The following is a 19,993-nucleotide window of genomic DNA, read 5'->3' on the forward strand; positions in this document are numbered from 1 at the left end:
GTTCGTTTGATTCAGATGTCTTCGAAGAATGGTTTACGTCAATTGCTTTACCCATACTTTCGACGACTAGAAGGAAAAAAGTGCTAATAGGGGACTATGTAGGAAGTCACCTTTCTTAAGCCTTATAGCCTTTACATACATCGATTTTTGTGTTAAGTGCCCTAGACCGTTTAATTGTAAAGGGGCATCAACTCATTGACAATGAAACAATAAACAATAGGGCTAAATTGTTTATGTCAATTTTATGTCGATTTATTGCTGGCAAAAGATTAAATCTGACGCAAAGGAGGTCATTTGCAACAGGTGCACACCTTACCGGGCTCCGTTACAACGACGAAGTTGCATTGCAAGCAACTTCTTGGAAAAGTATCCTGAATAAAAGTCCTGGACAAAATTTTAAAAAGTTTATTGAAAGAAAAAAAGAAACCATCAAGTTGACCGCAGAATAAAGTCTAGAATTCTCGAAAAATATAATTACTTCAAGTGCAACTTGTCCAGTGGTAGTGGCAGAAAAACAAGATTATGGCGAAAAAGCAGACGAAACTATACTCAATAGTGAAGAGCTGATATTGGAAAAACACAAATTATTGGCTAGTGAGACAACGAGTATTATAAGTCCGTAAAAAAATCGTCTCACTAATGAGAAATTTGTCGAAAAAGAAAAAACACTCCTTGTCATAATTTAGTCAATTTTTTTTTTATATGGTTATGATTTTTATAATGAAGCAACAGAGTATGGAAAAATAAAAAAAAAGTTGCTCTTTAAAAATTTAAAAACAGTCGACCAAATTGTTCAGTGGGCCCTTCAGGAATTTTTATTGATATAGAGAATGGCTACCCAGGAGCTTCACCAGATGCTATGCATAGTATAAATAATTTTGAAATATTTTTATTTTATTTTAAGGTTTAATTGGTAAAAATGGCATAATCGAAATAAAATGCTTGTAGAAAGTACACAAGGCTGGTCTGACACTGCGAAAAGCTGCAGAAACTCACAAAACTCATTGTGTATAGATTGATAACAAAAATAAACTTGTTTTAAAACGAACACACAAATATTATTATCAGGTAATTATGCCTACTGTAACAATGTGATTTTTATAAAGATTTTATAAGTGTAAGGTCAATTAAATATATCTCAAAAAGATATATGTTTTTTTATTTACATTAATGACCAAGATCTCCAGGTGGAAATTATTTTAAGAGATCAACAATTTTGGGCTGAAAAAATGCTACCCCACTTAAATTCATTTTATTGGGATTGCCTTTTCGATAGAAATAAATACTGCGAAGAATCCCGAATGGTTTAAAAGCTGTTGAAATAAAGTAATTAGTATAAAATAATAAAATATTGTCATTTATTGTTACCTTATTATCTAATACGTATCATCTCTTCTCTCCATTTATACTGAAGCCATATGCCTACTGTTTCTATCATTTTAAAAAGACATATCTTGTACATACACTCGTAGGAACAACATAATCTGCGCAGTAAATTTTCAAAATTAAAAAATCTGGTAAAATTATGTAAAATTAAGACATTGGTATACAGAGTGCGCCAGAACTCGCGCCCCAGAGAAAATTTTCAAGTAAGGTAAGATACCAGGAACATGAAAAAAATGTTTAAAAAATTCTATCTGTCAAAAAATTTTGACATATATTTTTTGACATGACATTTTTTTATATCTATTTAATGATACTGATGATCTTGTATATGTTTTTTTACAATTATATAATAAAGGGACAAAAATTTTGCCAATAAAAGCCACAAATAACATTGAACAGAGTTACAATTTAGAATACAGCTTCCTTGTTGTCTCTTTTAATAGCCTATAGCAAAAAAACTTGGAAAATTATTTTTCCAACAGAAATAAATAGAGTCAAAGTGCAAACTTTAAACCCTCATAACTTCGAAATTTTTATAAATATTTTTTTTTAAACATTTTTTCCATGTTCCTGGTATCTTACCTTATATGGCATTTTTCTCTGGGGCGCGAGTTCTGGCGCACCCTGTATACAGATAAAAAATATTTATAACAAAAAATTAAAATTTTGAAATATTAATGTCAAACCACCTTTGCATCTGCTGTCTTACTTTTAATCCTAAGCATTTACGGTATTTTATTACAATTGACTTTGATTTGACCAGATTTAATATACATATCCAAAGTCTCTAGACTTGACAGATATTTTGTCACTAGATCCTGGTCATTTTTAACACTACTAAAATCACCAACTGGACAAAAATAAATCCTCCATTTCTAGGACGCAAGCTGCTCATTTCATACTTTATTCACCATTCACAGAGTAACAAAATTTAATGAATGATATTTTCATTTTAGTTAGTTGTCAATACAAGGATTTATAATTTCATTACAAAAAAACATTTTTACATTGGCCCCCTCTGCAGACAAAACTATCGAACTACAACAGGCGACATTTTCCATATGTTACATTCAAATAATGGCGGCCTTTGTACTAATTTTTCTTCAATCAGTTTAATGTTATTATGTTATAATGTAACATTTAGTAAAGAAGTTGTTATATAACTACATGAAGAAGTTTGTATTACTTTTTAATTGAAATTTTATTAACCAACATTTAATCTAAAAGGAGAATAAATATTTCAAATAAATTTTTAATCATTAAAATCTACACTAACCTCTTTCTTATTATTTTTATAATCTGTATCCGTCAAAAATTTCAGTAAAAAATTAAAATTAAAAAGATTCTGAATGAATTACTCAAACGATGTTCTGACGTTTCAGTAACGCGCCCTTAACCATTTGATTTTGATTTCTTGAAGTCGACAAGTGATACTTCTCTCCTCTTTTTTCACTTTCATTCCTCTAGTAGACATTTTGAATAGTTTTGACGTTTTTTTCGTAGTAGATTTATCAAATTTAGAGTTTCTATTCACACAGATGATTGGAAATTTAAAAAAATATTTTGAAGAAACAATCCAAATGATGAATTAAAAACATATTATTTAAAAACAGTTTCTTACGGACCGGTTTCTGTTCCATATTTAGCAATAAAATGATTAAATAAATTAGCTAAAATTTCTGCTGCAGAATTTCCAAATGTTAGTAAAGCCATTTTAAACGATTTTTATATGGATGATTTGTTATCCGAAGAAGCTATTTCATTAAGAGATGAAATAATACATACCAGGTGAATAAAAAGTATGGAACCAAGCGTTTTTTTCGTAAACTAAGCACTTTACGAAAAAAATAAACTTAAACTAAATCACAATTTTCTCAATTAAATAAATTCTTTTTCCCTTAAACTAAATCACAATTTTCTCAATTAAATAAATTCTTTTTCCCTTAAACTAAATCACAATTTTCTCAATTAAATAAATTCTTTTTCCCTTAAACTAAATCACAATTTTCTCAATTAAATAAATTCTTTTTCCCTTAAACTAAATCACAATTTTCTCAATTAAATAAATTCTTTTTCCATTAAACTAAATCACCGTCCTCTGATAAAGTTGGTTCATTTTCCTCTTTTTTTCGAACTAAGATAGAGGGGTTTTGGGGTTGTGTCAGAATGCAGTGAGCCCCCTGGGGTCGTGTCAAGGAAGAGGACGAGAGCGTTTGGAGTGTTGGGGTCTCCAGACCTTGTCGTACGGTCATCCACAAATCCTATGACTCTATCCTCATGTGGCAAGTAGTCTAAGGCTGTACTTGTATCTCATCAAAAATGAGGACACAAATACGGTCACTCTCGTTGGGCCGGCCCTACCCACCGACTGAGAACTTCAATCATATGATTTGAAATTTGAAATTTTTTTTAGGGTTAATTTGGGATTGTAACAAGGATTTTTTTAAATATGAGATCAAACCGAAACATAACAACGACAATTTATGATCCAATAGGGATTTTAGGTCCTATTCTGGCATCAATAAAAATAATTTTACAAGAATTATGGAAATTAAGATTAGGTTGAGGTTCCGCTACCGGAGCACTTATAGAAAAAAATTCCAGAATTTTTGCAACAATTACCGCGGGTAAATAAATTTACAATTCCTAGAAAAACGATATCTTTCTTTCCATATGATTCAATAGAACTTCATGGATTTCAAAATGATGCGTTAAGTTTTTTCGCCAGTGTATTTTGAGACCTAAAAACCAGTGTTTTTTAAAAGTTTTTTTGACCCAAAATCCGGACTTTACTAATAACATAGATCCCCTGTTAGAATGCATAACAATTGCATCGGCTTGTAATTTGGTTAATCGACGTAATTTTGTAAAACCGAATACAATTGGCATTTTACCGAGGGAGGGTTACCGAAAAGCCGCCAATCAATCTACAATAGCTCTCCACTGGTTGCGTTGGAAAGAGCATGTAAATAGCGTAAGAATTATTCACGTAGAAAATCGAACGAATTGAAGCTTTTTCAATTTTTACAAAAACAAGATAGCCAAAACAATATTTATAATAATTTAACCAATATGGGCATAAATTGGCATTTTACATCAGTCAAATGGCCCCATACGGTTTATTATGGAAAGCTAATATAAAATCTGTAAAAACCCATTTGAAAAAAGTTGTAGGAAAGACTCATTTAACACAACGTGAACTATTCAGAATGATCGCGATAAAACTTGCCAAAAAACTTTTGGGTTATTAGAAGGATTCAACAAGTCCGAAAAACCCCTTTCTATTAGGTGAAAAATAATAAAGACAAATTATGCCCTGTCCACAAACAATCCGTTACTGACCACAAAAATTACATAGACAGTATTTAATTGTTAGTGTTAGTAATAACAACAATATCTAAGCAACCATACCGGAATCGTTTGTGACACAAATTGGACAATTTCTTAAGAAGTCATTTTTTATCTCAAAAAATTAAATTAATGGGTTTTTAGGCTTCTGGAACAATTAGAGAAAATATGACTGCAAAATGTCCTATAAAAACTCTAAAACAATTCAAAAGCGCCCCAGAGGTACTTAAGATTACTTGTTGTATCGAATTTTGATATAATAGATGTTATGTAGCGATGGAATCATAAAACAAAAAGAAAAAATTGCTATTCCACAACCACAAGTTGTAAATACGGATAACTTTATGGGGGATATAGACCAACACGACTCGCTCGTGGAGAAACATACCATCGTTGTTAGAAGAAAAAAGTGGTATAGGTGTTTAGTAATCAGAATGATAGACATGACAATCGTCAATGCGTTTTTATTATACACGGCGCGTCAGAACTCGCGCACCGGAGAAAAATGTCAAATACCAGCGACAATAGGTAGCCAGAAAGTGCCGCCGAAGAAGTATAACCTTCGCTTGCATAAAGTTGCAAGACTCCTAATTCCACCAACCCCAAAAAGATTTCCGAACTTCTCTCTTCAAACATTTGACAGAAGGCTATTCGCTAGAGAGAGTTGTCGCAGTCCAATGGGGTAAAACCCACGAGAAAACGGCTTTGGAAGAATTAGAAGAAGCTACCCACGTTCAAGTACAAGCGACGGGATTATGGTAGGTCAAAAATCACAAATTATACCTTAGACGAAATGTAATATAAAAATTATTTGTAGGTTGGAAGAATCAGGCTTTCTGAGAGCAAGTCCTGATAGCTCAGTGAGAGAAGGTAGGATTCGGCAACTCTAGTGCCTATATAAGTAGAGGAATACCGAAAACTTAACAGAAGCACTGTAAGACGAAACATACTTTTATTGGAGGGATTAAAAGGACGAGATTAACGTCAACATCAACCACAATTTTTACCACCAAGTCTAGGGACAAATGTACATAACTGGACAAAATACGTGCTATTTTGTTGTGTGGACTGTTGAGCACTGCGCACCATCCCCCACTGTAAAGGTACGGTTTCTTAGGACAATGCGCGACGCAGGACTTACAAGACGCCGCCAATAGTGTGTGTGCCCTAATATCCAATTAATTTATAGAAATGTTTTTTAAAGTCTTCTTAACTTCGCGCACAACGCACGAACAACATTATGCGCTGTGATCGTGTGTCGAAATCTGTTGAAACTTGATCAACGCAGTAGTTTAGCAGAACTCCAGTTCAGGCAATATGAGTTCCAAATTTTCTTCTTCAGAAGATAAAAAAAAACTCATAGATCTCGTTTGAAATTATCCTCCGTTGTAACAAGTCAAAAGCAAGAAATATAAAGATGCTGTGGTTAAAAATAATATATGGAAAATAATATCAAAAGAGATGGGAAAAAGCGGTAAGTATTTTAAGGTTATGCATTAAAGTATTATTTATGAACCTTCAAGTTTTTCATATTGTACAACTTAAAAAATTAAAAACAACTTAACAATTTACGAATCCTGATTTGTTTGTTATTTGTAATTAAACCGTTTGTGATGGAGCGAGTTTTAAACAGTCAAATATATCGCTGTACAAAATAACAATTAAAGTTTTGTCAGTTCAGTCTGACAGGCACTTGTTTTTAATGATTACACTTTTTGGGTGTAAGTCACAGTTGTACGTTGCGCACTGGTCTAAAAAACCATAGCTTAAGGCTGGGTGCCACCCGTAACTGGGTAGTAGTTGTACAACATTCAGTCAGTAAAGGTAAAATACTCAAACAGTACGAATTAACTCCTCTGGAGTACGAGTCCGGTGTTCTTAATCTTAAGTCAAATAATGTACTCTCACATTTCAAGTGAAATAAACAAGAAATTCAATAACGAACCAGCGTTTATATTAGTTGGTCCTACAAATACCCAACAGAAGCCGTTTTAAATAAGATTTAATTTATTTAACAACATCACAAATCGCTGAAATTTTACGATTTTTTCTACCGTTGTAATATTACAAACCACTATGCGAAGACGTTTTAACGCCTGTTTGTTAGCCAATAGCAGAGTAGATGATTTGTTACTAAAAGTTTTTAAAAGTTATAGTTGGATTATTACTGTTTTAAAAAGATGGATAGACAGTACCTATCTCTGTCATCGTCGTATGTACCTATTCGTATGTACTACACATGATAATTTACGGCGGTTTTTAATCACTTATTGCGTTGTTGCCTTTTCGTTTTCACCCTCTGCGAGTTTTCTTTAAAACTGAAAGCTGCAGAAGAGTCTTTAACCCTTTGTTGTCGGACGGTACTTTAAAGTACCCAAACTTTAAACAGTAGCATAATTTATATGTGAGCTACAATAGCGCAGGGAATCGGTCGGTACTTTAAAGTCGTTTAAATGCTTTCACATTATTGGTCTAAATTTGAACTGGCGGGTTTTATTGGCCAATTAAAAATTTTCTCTCAGTGTAGAATGGTGAGTAACTTGTGTGAACAGGTGCATTTTTATTTGTGTCTGATTAATTGTTGTGGAAATTATATTAGGAAGGTAAGTTCACAAATTATTGAATTATTAAATTCTGTATGTGTGTACGCAATTATTACCCAGATTTCACAATTGTGGTTGCTGAGAACACCATTTGATTCAGGCGGACCTCAAAGTACCATCCGGCCACGAAAATGGACAGCAGTGGTGTACCCATTCCAGTAAGACATTCTTTTTCTTTTTATTATTATTAGTAAGTTTTGCAATTTGAAAACAGAGTACATCAAAAAAATGGAACAATAATAAGAGACCTCTGAGTGATATCGAACTTTTACAATTGATAGAAGAAATGGTAACCGAAGATATTCCTATAGACTTGAAAATTGACACAGATATAGAAGATGATGAGAATCAAAGTGATACTGAATTTGAAGTTTTTCATAGATCCGATTCTCAAGTAATTGAATCTCTTTATGAAGATGATGAGGAACAACACCAGAACGATACGGAAGAACACAGAATTGAAAGTGGAAATGAAGAGAGCGAAGATAAAGAAGATGATGGAAATGAATTATACACCATGAAGAGAGTGTAAAACCTTCGAACAAGAGGAAGTATAATGAAAACACATCTAATAAAACTAAAAAGAAAAAGAAGATGGATATAGATAGGAAGTGGCGTAAAAGAACTACGACGAAAATAATGCCAGACTATCCACTTGCCAATAAGGATGGGGCAGTAGACGAAGCATTCGTTGCTTGTGAATCAGCAACAGACATATTTGTTCCAATGATTGAACCCATAGTTGATACAATTATTGAACAAAGTAATTTGTACGCGACGCAACGCCACAAAACTCTCAACTTGAAAAAAGAAGAGCTGTATACATTTATTGGAATAAATCAAATAATGGAATATCATAAACTTCCAAGTTGGCGGCATTATTGGTCAACCAGTGCAGATTTAGGTGTTCCAATAGATTCAGCTGCGATGACACGTGATCGATTTGACATGATTTTGAGCAATTTGCACGTAAATGATAACTCAAAATTGCTTGAAAATAAGAATGACAAATTACATAAATTGCGGCCCATAATCGAGAAACTAAATGCACAATTTTCCACAATATATAAAGGGTCTTTCTGTAGATGAGTCAGTTATTCTTTACAAAGGAAGAAGCTCCCTCAAACAATATAATCCAATGAAGCCAATCAAGCGCGGTAGTAAACTCTGGTGTCTATGTGACCAACGTGGTTACACGCTAAAATTTGAAATATATCAAGGGAAAAACAGCGAAATTGAAGAAAAATATAAAACGTTTGGTCTGGGAGAAAGAGTGGTCTTACAACTAACAGAAAGTGAATGGCGCAAAAACAAAATAATATCTTTCGACAACTACTTTACTTCGCTAGCTCTGTTAGAAAAGCTGAAGGCTGAACAAACATTAGCCTGTGGGACAATAAGAGGCAATAGAGAGGGACTACCTAAAAATTTTACACCAGACAAGTCACTAAGTCGTGGAGAGTATGATTACGGGTTTTCCAGCATGGATATAGGAATTTGGAAATGGAAAAATAATAAAATAGTTTACTTTGCGAGCAATTACCATGGAAGTGATGAAGTTATAATCAAACGCACACAAAAGGATGGTTTAAAGTTGGATGCCATAGCCCCCGAAGTTGTAAAAGATTATAATGCGCATATGGGGGGTGTGGATCACGCCGATAGATTACGAGCAGTATATGGAGTTGACCGTCGCTCAAAGAAATGGTGGCACTGCCTCTTTTGGGGTTTGATCGATATGGCATTTGTCAACACTTATGTCATATATTGCAATTTGTTTGAGCGAATACCATTGCTTGAATTTAGACGAAATACAGCTCAAGGTTTGTTAGCTTACAAAAAAAATTATAATAAAAAAAGACGATCTACTGATAAATTGCCCACGCCTGTACAGAAAAAGAGAAGAAGGGTGGGATATTCCGTTACTCGAGATGTAAGACTGACAAACAGGGGTTCCCACTGGGTGCGTTACGATGAAAAGCGTGGTAGATGTGAGGTGTGCAGCATGGATAATATTCAATCAAGACCTCATTCTGTGTGCACAACATGCAGAATTCATCTATGTTGGAATGAAAAGAAAAATTGTTTCGCCAAATTTCATGAAATTGAATAATGTTATGTTTATATCAAATAATATTGAATAAAAATTAAGTTTCCTTATTTTACAAATTATTTTTTTTTCAGAACCGGAAGGTACTTTAAAGTGAAGGAGGTTGGAAATTTTTGTTTTTTTGAAAATTTTTGAAATGTTTGGTTTAATCATCTAGATGGTTCATAAGAATGTGAAAAAACACAGAAAATTAAAATAGTTCACATTTTTTCAATACTTCGGCAACAAAGTGTTAAAATAAAATCGCGGTGTATGCAGCACCAAAAACATTTACTACAACAACTGTCCGTCTTTTTTGACACCCGATATAACTTCAGAGGTTACGGGCAGAAATTAATGCAGAAGTCCAAGCACTTACACCCCAATATGTTTTGACTCACGCCATTAGACAAGGATCAAGTAAACTCTTGTTGTCTACTGCCATTGTTTATATAAAAATAAACTCATAAACTTTCAATCCTGTCAATTTCTTTTAGATTCTGGTTCACAATCGAATTTTGTCACGGCCATGCATGTTAAGATGAGATCATTTGAAATAAATACTCTAATCGACGTCAAGTCGACTCATCCTACAACTCTTATACCGAATATTAAAAATACCATAAAAGAAAGTAAAAACAACCCATTGGTCGATCTTATTATTTTAAAGATAAAAAATTACAAAACAACAACTCAAATTCACACAGATCCAAGTGCTAAAATATGTCGGCGAAATTCTTTTGCAAGTTCAACCAAATAAATGACTAGTGGTGTTTTAGCAGTTATTATAATAAAGTGCAAGCAGAGGCCGAAGTCTATTATGCTCAAACCATACGGAAGAGAGACTAGGAACAATTTAAAACAGCTGTACTAAGTCACTGTTTGTTCATTAAGAACATACAGTTCCTTTTTTCTTCACCATTTCATAATAGTGTCTAACTTAAATTTCAACACGGTTAAAAAGGACGACTCAACTACTTCGACAGGTAACAATGTCATGTTGTAACCACCCGACCAGAAAGAGTAAATTCCATTGCAAGTCGCATAAAAATTACTAAACGATTAGTTCTTAGCACAATAGCTTGTTTATTCGACCCGTTAAGATTAATAACCACAATCACTGTTACAGCAATAATTATTCTTCAAAAACCGTTGTAACAAAGTTACTAAAAATACCGACCGAGGGTACGCAATCAGTCACACGGTACGATACTACCATGTTAAAACTAGACATATTCGGCCACCCGGAAGATAGTAAGTATCCGAGAGTACCCCACCAAGGCACCGAATCGCCCCACCTGAAACCAGCCGGTTATAAAACTGATTACACGGGAGTCTTCACCGAGTTGAAGAACCCCTTTAATTCAAAGAACAGGACTTTATTTTCTTAAAGGGTCCTTTTGTCCATGTGTAGGAAACTCAATGGTAAATTGTAATTTCTTAATTGTAGTTTGTCACAAGAAATGAGGCTTTCACACCAACCAAATATTTCTAGTAACTTTTACTAAGTCATTAAACATAATTTGGTTGGCGCTCCTGTGAACTTGATGTTGACCATGTTGACTTAATACCTACTCTTACCAAAAATTTACATTTCTACAGACAGTTTCAAACATTTCAAGACTTTACAACAAATTACTAAATACACTTACGTCAAACGCTGTAACATGTACTGGTTTAATCGGTTACTTAGTTTGACTAGAATTAAGTGGGCAATCCCTGAAATGACGTAAAATTTCAGTCAAACAAAGAAATATTTATTTGATTACAGCTTGTATGGGCATTACGACCAAAGACTGATGACTATGACATATACATTCCATGTAATTGTAACGATGCATTTTTTTAGATGTTGGAAAAGTCAAGAAGACCACGCTCCGCTGGAAACACGAAGCAAAGGTGGTTAACTCCAGAAGCAAGGTATTTTTATAAACGAGACCAGTATTTACAGCAAGCTGCTACTAATTTGAGAATTCGACAAGCGACTTTAAAGCAAAAGTTGAAATTTTTACAAAGTAACACGAGAATGTTAGGGCAGCTGCATATCGAACTAAATGAAGTCCCTGCAAATTTAATTTGGTCGCAATTACGTAACCAAAAATATAAACCTCGTGGGCGAAGATAAACTGTTGACGACAAAATTTTGGATCTGTCGATTTTTAAACAAAGCTGCAAAAGTTACCGGTATTTATCATAACTTTTAGTTTAACTTGTAGGAATGTACAATGCTAAATAACGTACCTTTCTATCCTGGTATAAACGAGACAATATTCAATCACCACAAAGAACGCGTATCAAAAATGTCTGCTATGAATTAATATTGCGTCATAATGATGACGAGATTTCTCTATCACCGGGATTTCAATTTGCAGATCACGCTCTTAAATACATTTATGATTAAGGGTATTCATAAAAAATGAACGCAGATTGTGTGGTATTCTTTTTACGAGGCGACAACACCAATCTTTAGTTGGTTAAAATAATTAAACAGGTAATTTCTGAAGTGGTAAAATGCGGGTTAACTGTTGTAGCTTCAATATCGGACCAAGAAGGCCCCAACAGGGTTGCAATTAATAATTTAGTGAAAGAGTTTCAACAAACTTCTGACATTCTTGAGGATGATGTCCTTAAATATGAAATAAATGGTCAAGAAATTGTTCATTTATTTGATTTTCTTCATTTAATTAAATGCATAAGGAATAATATGTTTATATGCATTTTAAACAGGATACCTAATGTTGAAAAGGTGGCTTCTTGGTCCCATATTGAAAGGCTATATAAAGTGGACAAAAATCAAGGTTTTTAGAGTTTATTTGTAAAACTCACAGATGCACACGTGGAACCAACTAAAATTAAAAAAAATGAGAGTGAAAAATTGCACTCAAGTTTTTAGGTACACGGTTGGTTCAGCTATGAAGCTTATAGCAGACAAAAGCAAAGAGGTGCCATCGATCTCAAATTATTATCTGGAACCTAAAGCTAGCCAAACTGCAGACCTTTTGTTATTTTTTGATAAACTTTTTGACAGTGTTGAGAGCAGTTTACCGCACCTTGCACCCGGCAAAGAATTACGTACAACAGTAAAAAAGAATAGCGGCCATCTGAATTGTTGTTTACCTATATTACCGTCAATGTATTTTACAAAAAAAATTCTAATATTCGGGAAAAGCAGCCACCTTCTTTAAAAAAACTGGAGACTTTCAATTAGAGGTTTAATTTATTTCCCACTAAAATTATTAAACAATTATAAATTTTCAGGTTTCTAATCAAGATCCGGTAGAAAATTTATATTCTAAAATTCGAAGTGTTTCTGGTACTTTTTTGTGTTTGTTTTGTGTGCGTGGGTGTTTCCTTGAACTTTGTTATGGTAAGAATATAAATTTTAGTGTTTAGGTACGTATAAATTGCAAGCAAAATTAATCAAAAAACAGTTATATTTTTGATTTCAGGTATTGTGAACTAGTGTTAGTCGTTAGTATTTAGGGTATTAGGGTTAATATTAGAACTGTAAGAGGTAAGCAAATGTCTAATTTGTAAGCGACCCGTAATCCCTGTATTGTGCCAAGGTGCCAGAACAAAGAAAGGCCTCGGTTCCGCTTCCCTAATCCCAAAAAAGGGTTGGACCGGTGTCGGAAGTGGAAGAATGTCGTGAATAATCCTAGTTTGAAGGACCATTTGTACTACCAGCTTTACAGAATGAGGTAATTATGAGTTAGTTGTTAATTCAGAATTAATTAATCACTTACATTGAGCTTGCACTGCCAATAATTTACGAGGTTTGATCAAATAATACGGTGAATGAATTTTTAGAGCCGCAACTGATGATGCTACATCCATTTCATGTCATATGTCCGATAGCTTGATCCGCTGAGACATTCTGTGTCAAGTTTGAACTTGTTGATCAGTCTCCAGAGCCGCTATAGTGAGGTCGTGTTTATCGCGCATCATGGATTTCGAACAACGCGTTAACAATAAGTTTTGTTTTAAGTTAACAGACGAATAACTATTCGAGAGCTTGCTGAAGAAGCTAACATCTCTTACGGGTCTGTGCAAAGTATTTTAACCGATAACTTGTAAATGAAACGAGTGAGTACAAAATTTGTTCCCAAACTTTTGACTCCTGAACAGAAGGGAAATCGTGTTTCAATTTGCACGGAATTGAAGGATCGTCTTCAAGCAGATCCGGACTTCATGGCCAAAATTGTAACTGGAGATGAAAGTTGGGTCTATGACTATGACCCTGAGACGAAAATGCAGCGTTACCAATGGAAAACCCCTAACTCTCCTCGCCCTAAAAAGGCACGTCAGTCAAAGTCGAACATCAAGACCATGCTCATTGTTTTTTTCGATATTGAGGGCATAGTGCGTTCAGAGTTCATTCCAAGAGGAACAACTGTAAATTCCGAATTTTACAAAGGCGTACTGCAACGTTTGCGAAACAATATACGAAGAAAGAGACCAGAAAAATGGGCTAATGGCTTCCTTCTTCATCACGACAATGCGCCCTGCCACACATCGCTTCTGATTCGCGAGTTTTTGGCTGGGAAAAATCTTCCTGTGTGTCCCCATCCACCTTACTCACCAGACTTAGCAACACGCTATTTCTGGCTCTTTCTTGTTACTTTGTTTGTAATAAAATTATTCACCGTATTATTTGATCAGACCTCGTACATGGTATCGAATTGAGATTTGATATCAATTAATTGGTCTATTTTTTTTATTAATAATAAATAAACGTCCAGCTTAGAAAATGTATTTACATTAAATCTGTTCCAGTTACGTGTGTCACAATACATACCATCGCAATTTTTGAGTAAATTTTATAAAAGCTAAAGTGGTAATTTGCATATTTTTAATGTAATTGTTCCATCCAAGCACCCATTAAAGCTTTTGTTTAACACATATAACAACAACTGCATTACATTTGCCAGAGTAATAAGAGTAATAAATAGTATAGAAAACAAATTAATTACAATATTTTCCAGGTCACAGTGATGAAAGGCCTGTAATCCAGGCTCGGCCTATAAAAGGCCAAAAACGCGAGTTACAATCTAAGTCCTTAGTTGTTATATTGATTTTTTTCGTTACAGAAACTCCAAGTCTTAAAAGAACGTAACGTAAAACAACGTAAATTTAAGTTGTAAGTGGCTCGTAATGTTTTAATAAAATATATTTCTGTAGAAATTTTATCCCAACTGGGTCTTACAAAAAAGAAAATGGCGTTTAAGGAAAAAGAAGTCAAATTGTATAACTTGGCCAGATCATTAAGGAATAGAGTGCGCCATGATAGGGACTTATTCCTGTTCAGCAACGCTTTTTACAAACAATTGAGCAATTATAAGTGTAAATCAAAAGCAAAAAGTTTTACGTTTGAGAACAAGGCTGACGCCAGTGCTATTCACAAAAGCAGTCCTCGAACGTATAGCCTTCTTTCCAAAATGTTTATACTATCGTCAGAACGCACACTTAAGGCAACTCTTGGTAAAGTTTCTATTCGACCGGGCATTTCAAATCATATGATTGAAGTTCTCAGTCGGTGGGTAGGGCCCAACGTGAGTGACCGTATTTGTGTCCTCATTTTTGATAAGATACAAATGCAGCCTTAGACTACTTGCCGAACGAGGATAGAGTCATAGGATTTGAGGATGACGGTACGACAAGGTCTGGAGACCCCAACACTCCAAACACTCTCGTCCTATACCTTGACACGACCCCAGGGGGCTCACTGGATTCTGACACAACCCCAAAACCCCTCGATCTTACTTCGAAAAAAGAGGAAAATGAACCAATTTATTTAATTGAGAAAATTGTGATTTAGTTTAAGGGAAAAAGAATTTATTTAATGAAAATTGTGATTTAGTTTAAGGGAAAAAGCATTTATTGTAGCTTGTAAACACGGCTTTGTGCTTGTTCTCAACAATAATTTGTGGCTCAAATTAGGATTATAAATCCAAACTTGGCGGCTTATAGCCCCCGGCACTCTTCAAACTCCTCGATTAATTAATACAATGGTCATTAATATACCATTAATATTAATAAAAAAATCTCTTACACTTGTAAGAGTAAAAATAAAGTAATTTCCAGAAAATAAGCACTTTTAATAGCTTACAAGGTCTGTAAAATTTTATGAAAATAACTGAAGTGGTTCCAGAAGAACTAATAAGTTTTAATTTTTGTTATAGAACATTAACACCTTGTATATCTTTAACAAACTTTAAAAGAATATTATTTATTTTTATTTTTTCGATGTAGAATACGTGGTTGCAATTTTTCGCAATTATAAGAAAACACGACCCTGTATATTAAATTTCTGGTCAAAGTCGATTATGGCTTAATTAATTAGTTAAAGCCCCCCCAAGCCCTGGTCATATGCAGATTCGATGGCGTCGTTCTTACGGTCAACTTGGGGTGGCTTGTTTGTCACCCTGACTAACTCATAAATTAGGCTCAAGTGTTTATGTTTCTCGGAATAAAAGACTCGGGTTCTTTTCAGAACTTTACTAATTACCCTAATTATTTACACACTAGAGTAAAACCATATGTGAAATGACAAACATTAAAATGAAAAAAATTGGCCGCTCAAAATCCGTCCTACACATTTGTCACAAACTACTCACATCATAATGAGAATGTTTGTAACTCTTGTTTTTTTAATATAGGTACTATTATCTGTATCTACTAAGCGAATTACACTGTACTATTTTATCAAGAAATGTGATGAATAACTAACTTTCATGACTAGTGAAATTCCATTAATTCCTGATTTTATTTGCTTTATATTTAATAAACGTGGTTATTTATTAGCACCCACTGTCCCAAAGAGTACTTTGTCGGAAGGAAAGGGACAAGATTAGACGTAAAAAAGGCCTACCTTGAAAAGTAACTTAGTTATGCACTAAGTAATGTACTTGGGTTATAAGTAGACGGTTACCTCTTTTGCTCTTATTTTGCAAATAGTGATTCGTTTCACCAGAATTTTAAAACAAAATTTAATCTTTAACAAAAAAGTGGAAAAACAGGGATATTATTTGAATATTGATTTTTCGTAGTGTCTATTATTTGATAATTGTTTAATAAGTATTCTCGCAAGGCTACATGCATCTGGCATATTATTTCAAGGGACAACTAAAACTTTGGCCAAAGTGTTGAAGCGTCTTGGTTTTAAGAAAATAATTACTATTAAGTAGTATTAGTTTTTTTCCACTTTCATCCTTATTTCCATAAATAAAATACACCTTATGGAAATTTCCTTTGAAAAGGTATGGAAAAACGAAAGATAATCGAAAGATTTTAATAAAGAGTTGCGAAATTAGGCACAAAGAATTGTATATAAATAACGACGATAATAATTTAGGTTTACGGAAACCTGTAGCCAAAGGACGAAGACTTATAATAATGCATGCGGGAAACAAATCTGGTTCTGTCCCCAATTCCCTAATTTTACTTCTGGTATGTAAATACAGAAACATAATATATAACTCTAAATAAACTGATGCAGGCTCAAAAACCGGAGATTATCACGAAAAATTGAATTGGCTCAATTTAAAAAAATGGATGATCGCCAATACAAGAAAAAAGAGAAATGGTGGAGTAGCTCTGGCAAAAGAGTGTGACGGTTGACGAAGGTCAACGGTTGCCTCCGAATTCCCAGAACTGTATTCCATTGAGAAAATTTGGGCAAACGTAAAAAACTAGGGCGCAGACAGGAATGTTACCTTTCGGCTGGCAGACGTCAAAAATCTTGCTTGTCACAGGTTCTAGGAAATAGGCGAGCAAGAATGAGCATTTGTCGACACGTGGCCCAAGTTGAAGACGATTTATATTGTGCGGGCACCAATGCTCTAGAAGAGTTTCAATTTATAGTAAACACGGGTTCTTCGGATGAGGAATCATCAATATATGAAGCAGACTCCTCAAGTTCGGAAGAAGAAGAAGGCATATTGAGCGCAGAACCCCAGCCTTCAACCTCTTCATAGGATTTGGAAGTCTCTCCCTTATAAAATAGTAAGAACAAGTGATTTTGATAAAACGATTTATAAATTTTATAATATCAGTAAAAATTGATAATTATGTCATCATGACCAATCACTTAGGAAACATCGAATCAAAGAAGGAAATCTATACATCATTAGTTGAGCTAGTGAACTAAATAATGGTGATGGGCGATAACTATCGATGTTAAACGAACATCGATATTTAACTTTCCATCATCGATGTTTTTGCATCGATAGACTTAAATGTCAGAAATCGATGTAATATCGATGTTTTTTGAATTACCAAATTTTCGATTACTACAAATATTTTTACAATAATTTTTCTAATAAATTTTATTGGAGATTTAGTCACTGCTTATAAATTCGCCTGCAGCGCACTCTTTTATTGCGCGTTGGTTATTGGTATGGCCAGTGGTATGGCTGTGGCAACACTGATCATAAGCTGTCAAATGTCACTTGTCATTCTCCATTGTGTGATTCTCGTCTTGCAACACGTGCCAAAAGAACAGTTTTTTCCAGGTTTTTGCATTTAATTGTACTAAGATTTAATAATTTTACTGCTTTTAGTGAGGTTTGATTTTTGTAGATTATGGCGCCACGACTTAAAAAATCTAGTCTTGTTTGGAAATATTTTATTAAATGCGACGACGGGAGCACACAGTGTAAACTTTGTTTAAAAGTGATAAAAACGTCAGGCAACACCTCGAATATGATGGGTCACCTAAAAAGTGTTCATCAAAAGACACTAACCTCAAAAAACAGGAACATTGAAAAAGAATCGCAGGAAAGTGAAATGGAGGAAGAGGAACCACAGCACAAGCGTTACAAGAAAATTCAACAGGAAAATGCAGAGTCAGAAGATTCTTTCAGTAGCAGTTCATCCTCAAGATTTACAAAATTAAATGTGAACAAACAAAAAACAATTTCTGAGACATTTGAAAACGTAACTTCGTTTTCTAAAGGGGGGAACAAACATAACCAAATTACTGATGCAATTTTATACATGGTATGCAAAGATTGTTTACCTCTTTGCACAGTGGACAATGAGGGATTTAAAAATTTGATGAGGACAATTGTTCCTTTATACAAACCTCCTAGTCGACGAAATTTTTCGCGAATACTTAACATCAAATATGAATTACTCTCAATAAAATTTAAAGAGATAGTTAAACAATGTGATGTTATTGTATTGACAACAGATGTTTGGACTGAAACATATAAGACAGAAAGCTATTTGGGTATTACTGTACATATTTTAGGTAAGATGAAAATAATATCTGAATGAGTACATATTTATGCTTTTTTCATAGAAGGTAAAACAATGAGGCATGCAACTATTGGCGTATATAAATTAGACCAAAGCCATACTGCTGATTATTTAAAACAAATTTTAGAAGAGGCTTCCCAAGAATGGGAGATTCCTATAGAAAAAGTTTTATCGATTACAACAGATAATGGGTCAAATATTGTTAAGGCTTCTTTGGATTTATTTGGAAAAAATAAACATATACGGTGTTTTGCTCACACACTGAATTTAGTTCCTGAAAAAGTCTTCGAAAACACACCAAATGTTTCACAGATTTTGGATAAGATTCGTAGCACAGTAAAGTGGTTCAAATCTAGTGTGAAAGCTGCTGATGAGCTGAAAAAATTGCAAATAAGTGCAGGAATTGCAGAAAATGAAACGCTCAAAGCTATACAAGACGTTTCCACACGGTGGAATTCCACCTTTTATATGGTGGATCGGTATATTCATCTAAGAAAACATATTAATGACATATTGTTAGGAGCCTCAAATGCTCCAGGTGACCTTATTTTATCCAAAGTACAGTATGACATGGTAGCAGAAATTTGGCAGCTTCTAAGGCCACTTGAAGCTGTCACAAAAGTATTAAGCGGGGAACAATATATTTCTATAAGTAAAGTTATTCCAATTATACATTGTTTGAAATTCCAAATAGAATCCATTAATACCACCAGTGATGAGGCGACCTTGTTCAAGGAAAAATTATTGATTGAAGTCAATAAAAGATTTGGCCAAGTAGAAAGTGTAAGCCACTGTGCCGTGGCGACTATCTTAGATCCGCGTTACAAGAAACTACATTTTGAGGATTACATCGCAGCTTCGAGAGCTGTAGAACTCATTAAAAATTACCTGAACCGAGTAAAAACAGTAACTAACAATAATGCAGAAGTTACAGTAATTAATTTATCCAATGATGAAAATAAAACTGCAAGTAACGGATTCGATCTTTGGGACCACCACAAGAAATTGGTAGCTCAGGCTCATATTTCACAAAATACAGCTGAAGGTTCAATACATGCAGAAGAATTTGACTTATTAATAAAGGCAGAATTAAGTCAGTATTTAAAATCTCCAGTTGTAGAGCTTGACATGGATCCTTTTATATTCTGGGAAAGAAATAAACTGGTGTATCCTAATTTATACACAGCTGCAAAAATACATTTACAACCAAGTGCAACTTCGGTACCATCCGAGCGATTATTCTCTAAAGCTGGAAATATAGTCACAGAAAAAAGAAATAGGCTCAGTGCTAAGAAATTAAAGCAAA

General features: G+C 34.0%; 1 protein-coding gene across 3 annotated transcripts in view; it reads right to left on the reverse strand.

Annotated features, from left to right (window-relative positions):
* LOC123015338 overlaps positions 1-19,993 on the reverse strand; it is an 89,810-nt gene that overhangs the window by 40,982 nt on the left and 28,835 nt on the right. The window lies entirely within an intron of this gene.

This window comes from Tribolium madens, unplaced genomic scaffold, assembly GCF_015345945.1.
Source record: "Tribolium madens isolate multiple individuals breed KSU strain unplaced genomic scaffold, Tmad_KSU_1.1 Scaffold_97;HRSCAF=244;Tcas5.2_LG3a, whole genome shotgun sequence".
In the NCBI taxonomy this organism is placed as follows: domain Eukaryota; kingdom Metazoa; phylum Arthropoda; class Insecta; order Coleoptera; family Tenebrionidae; genus Tribolium; species Tribolium madens.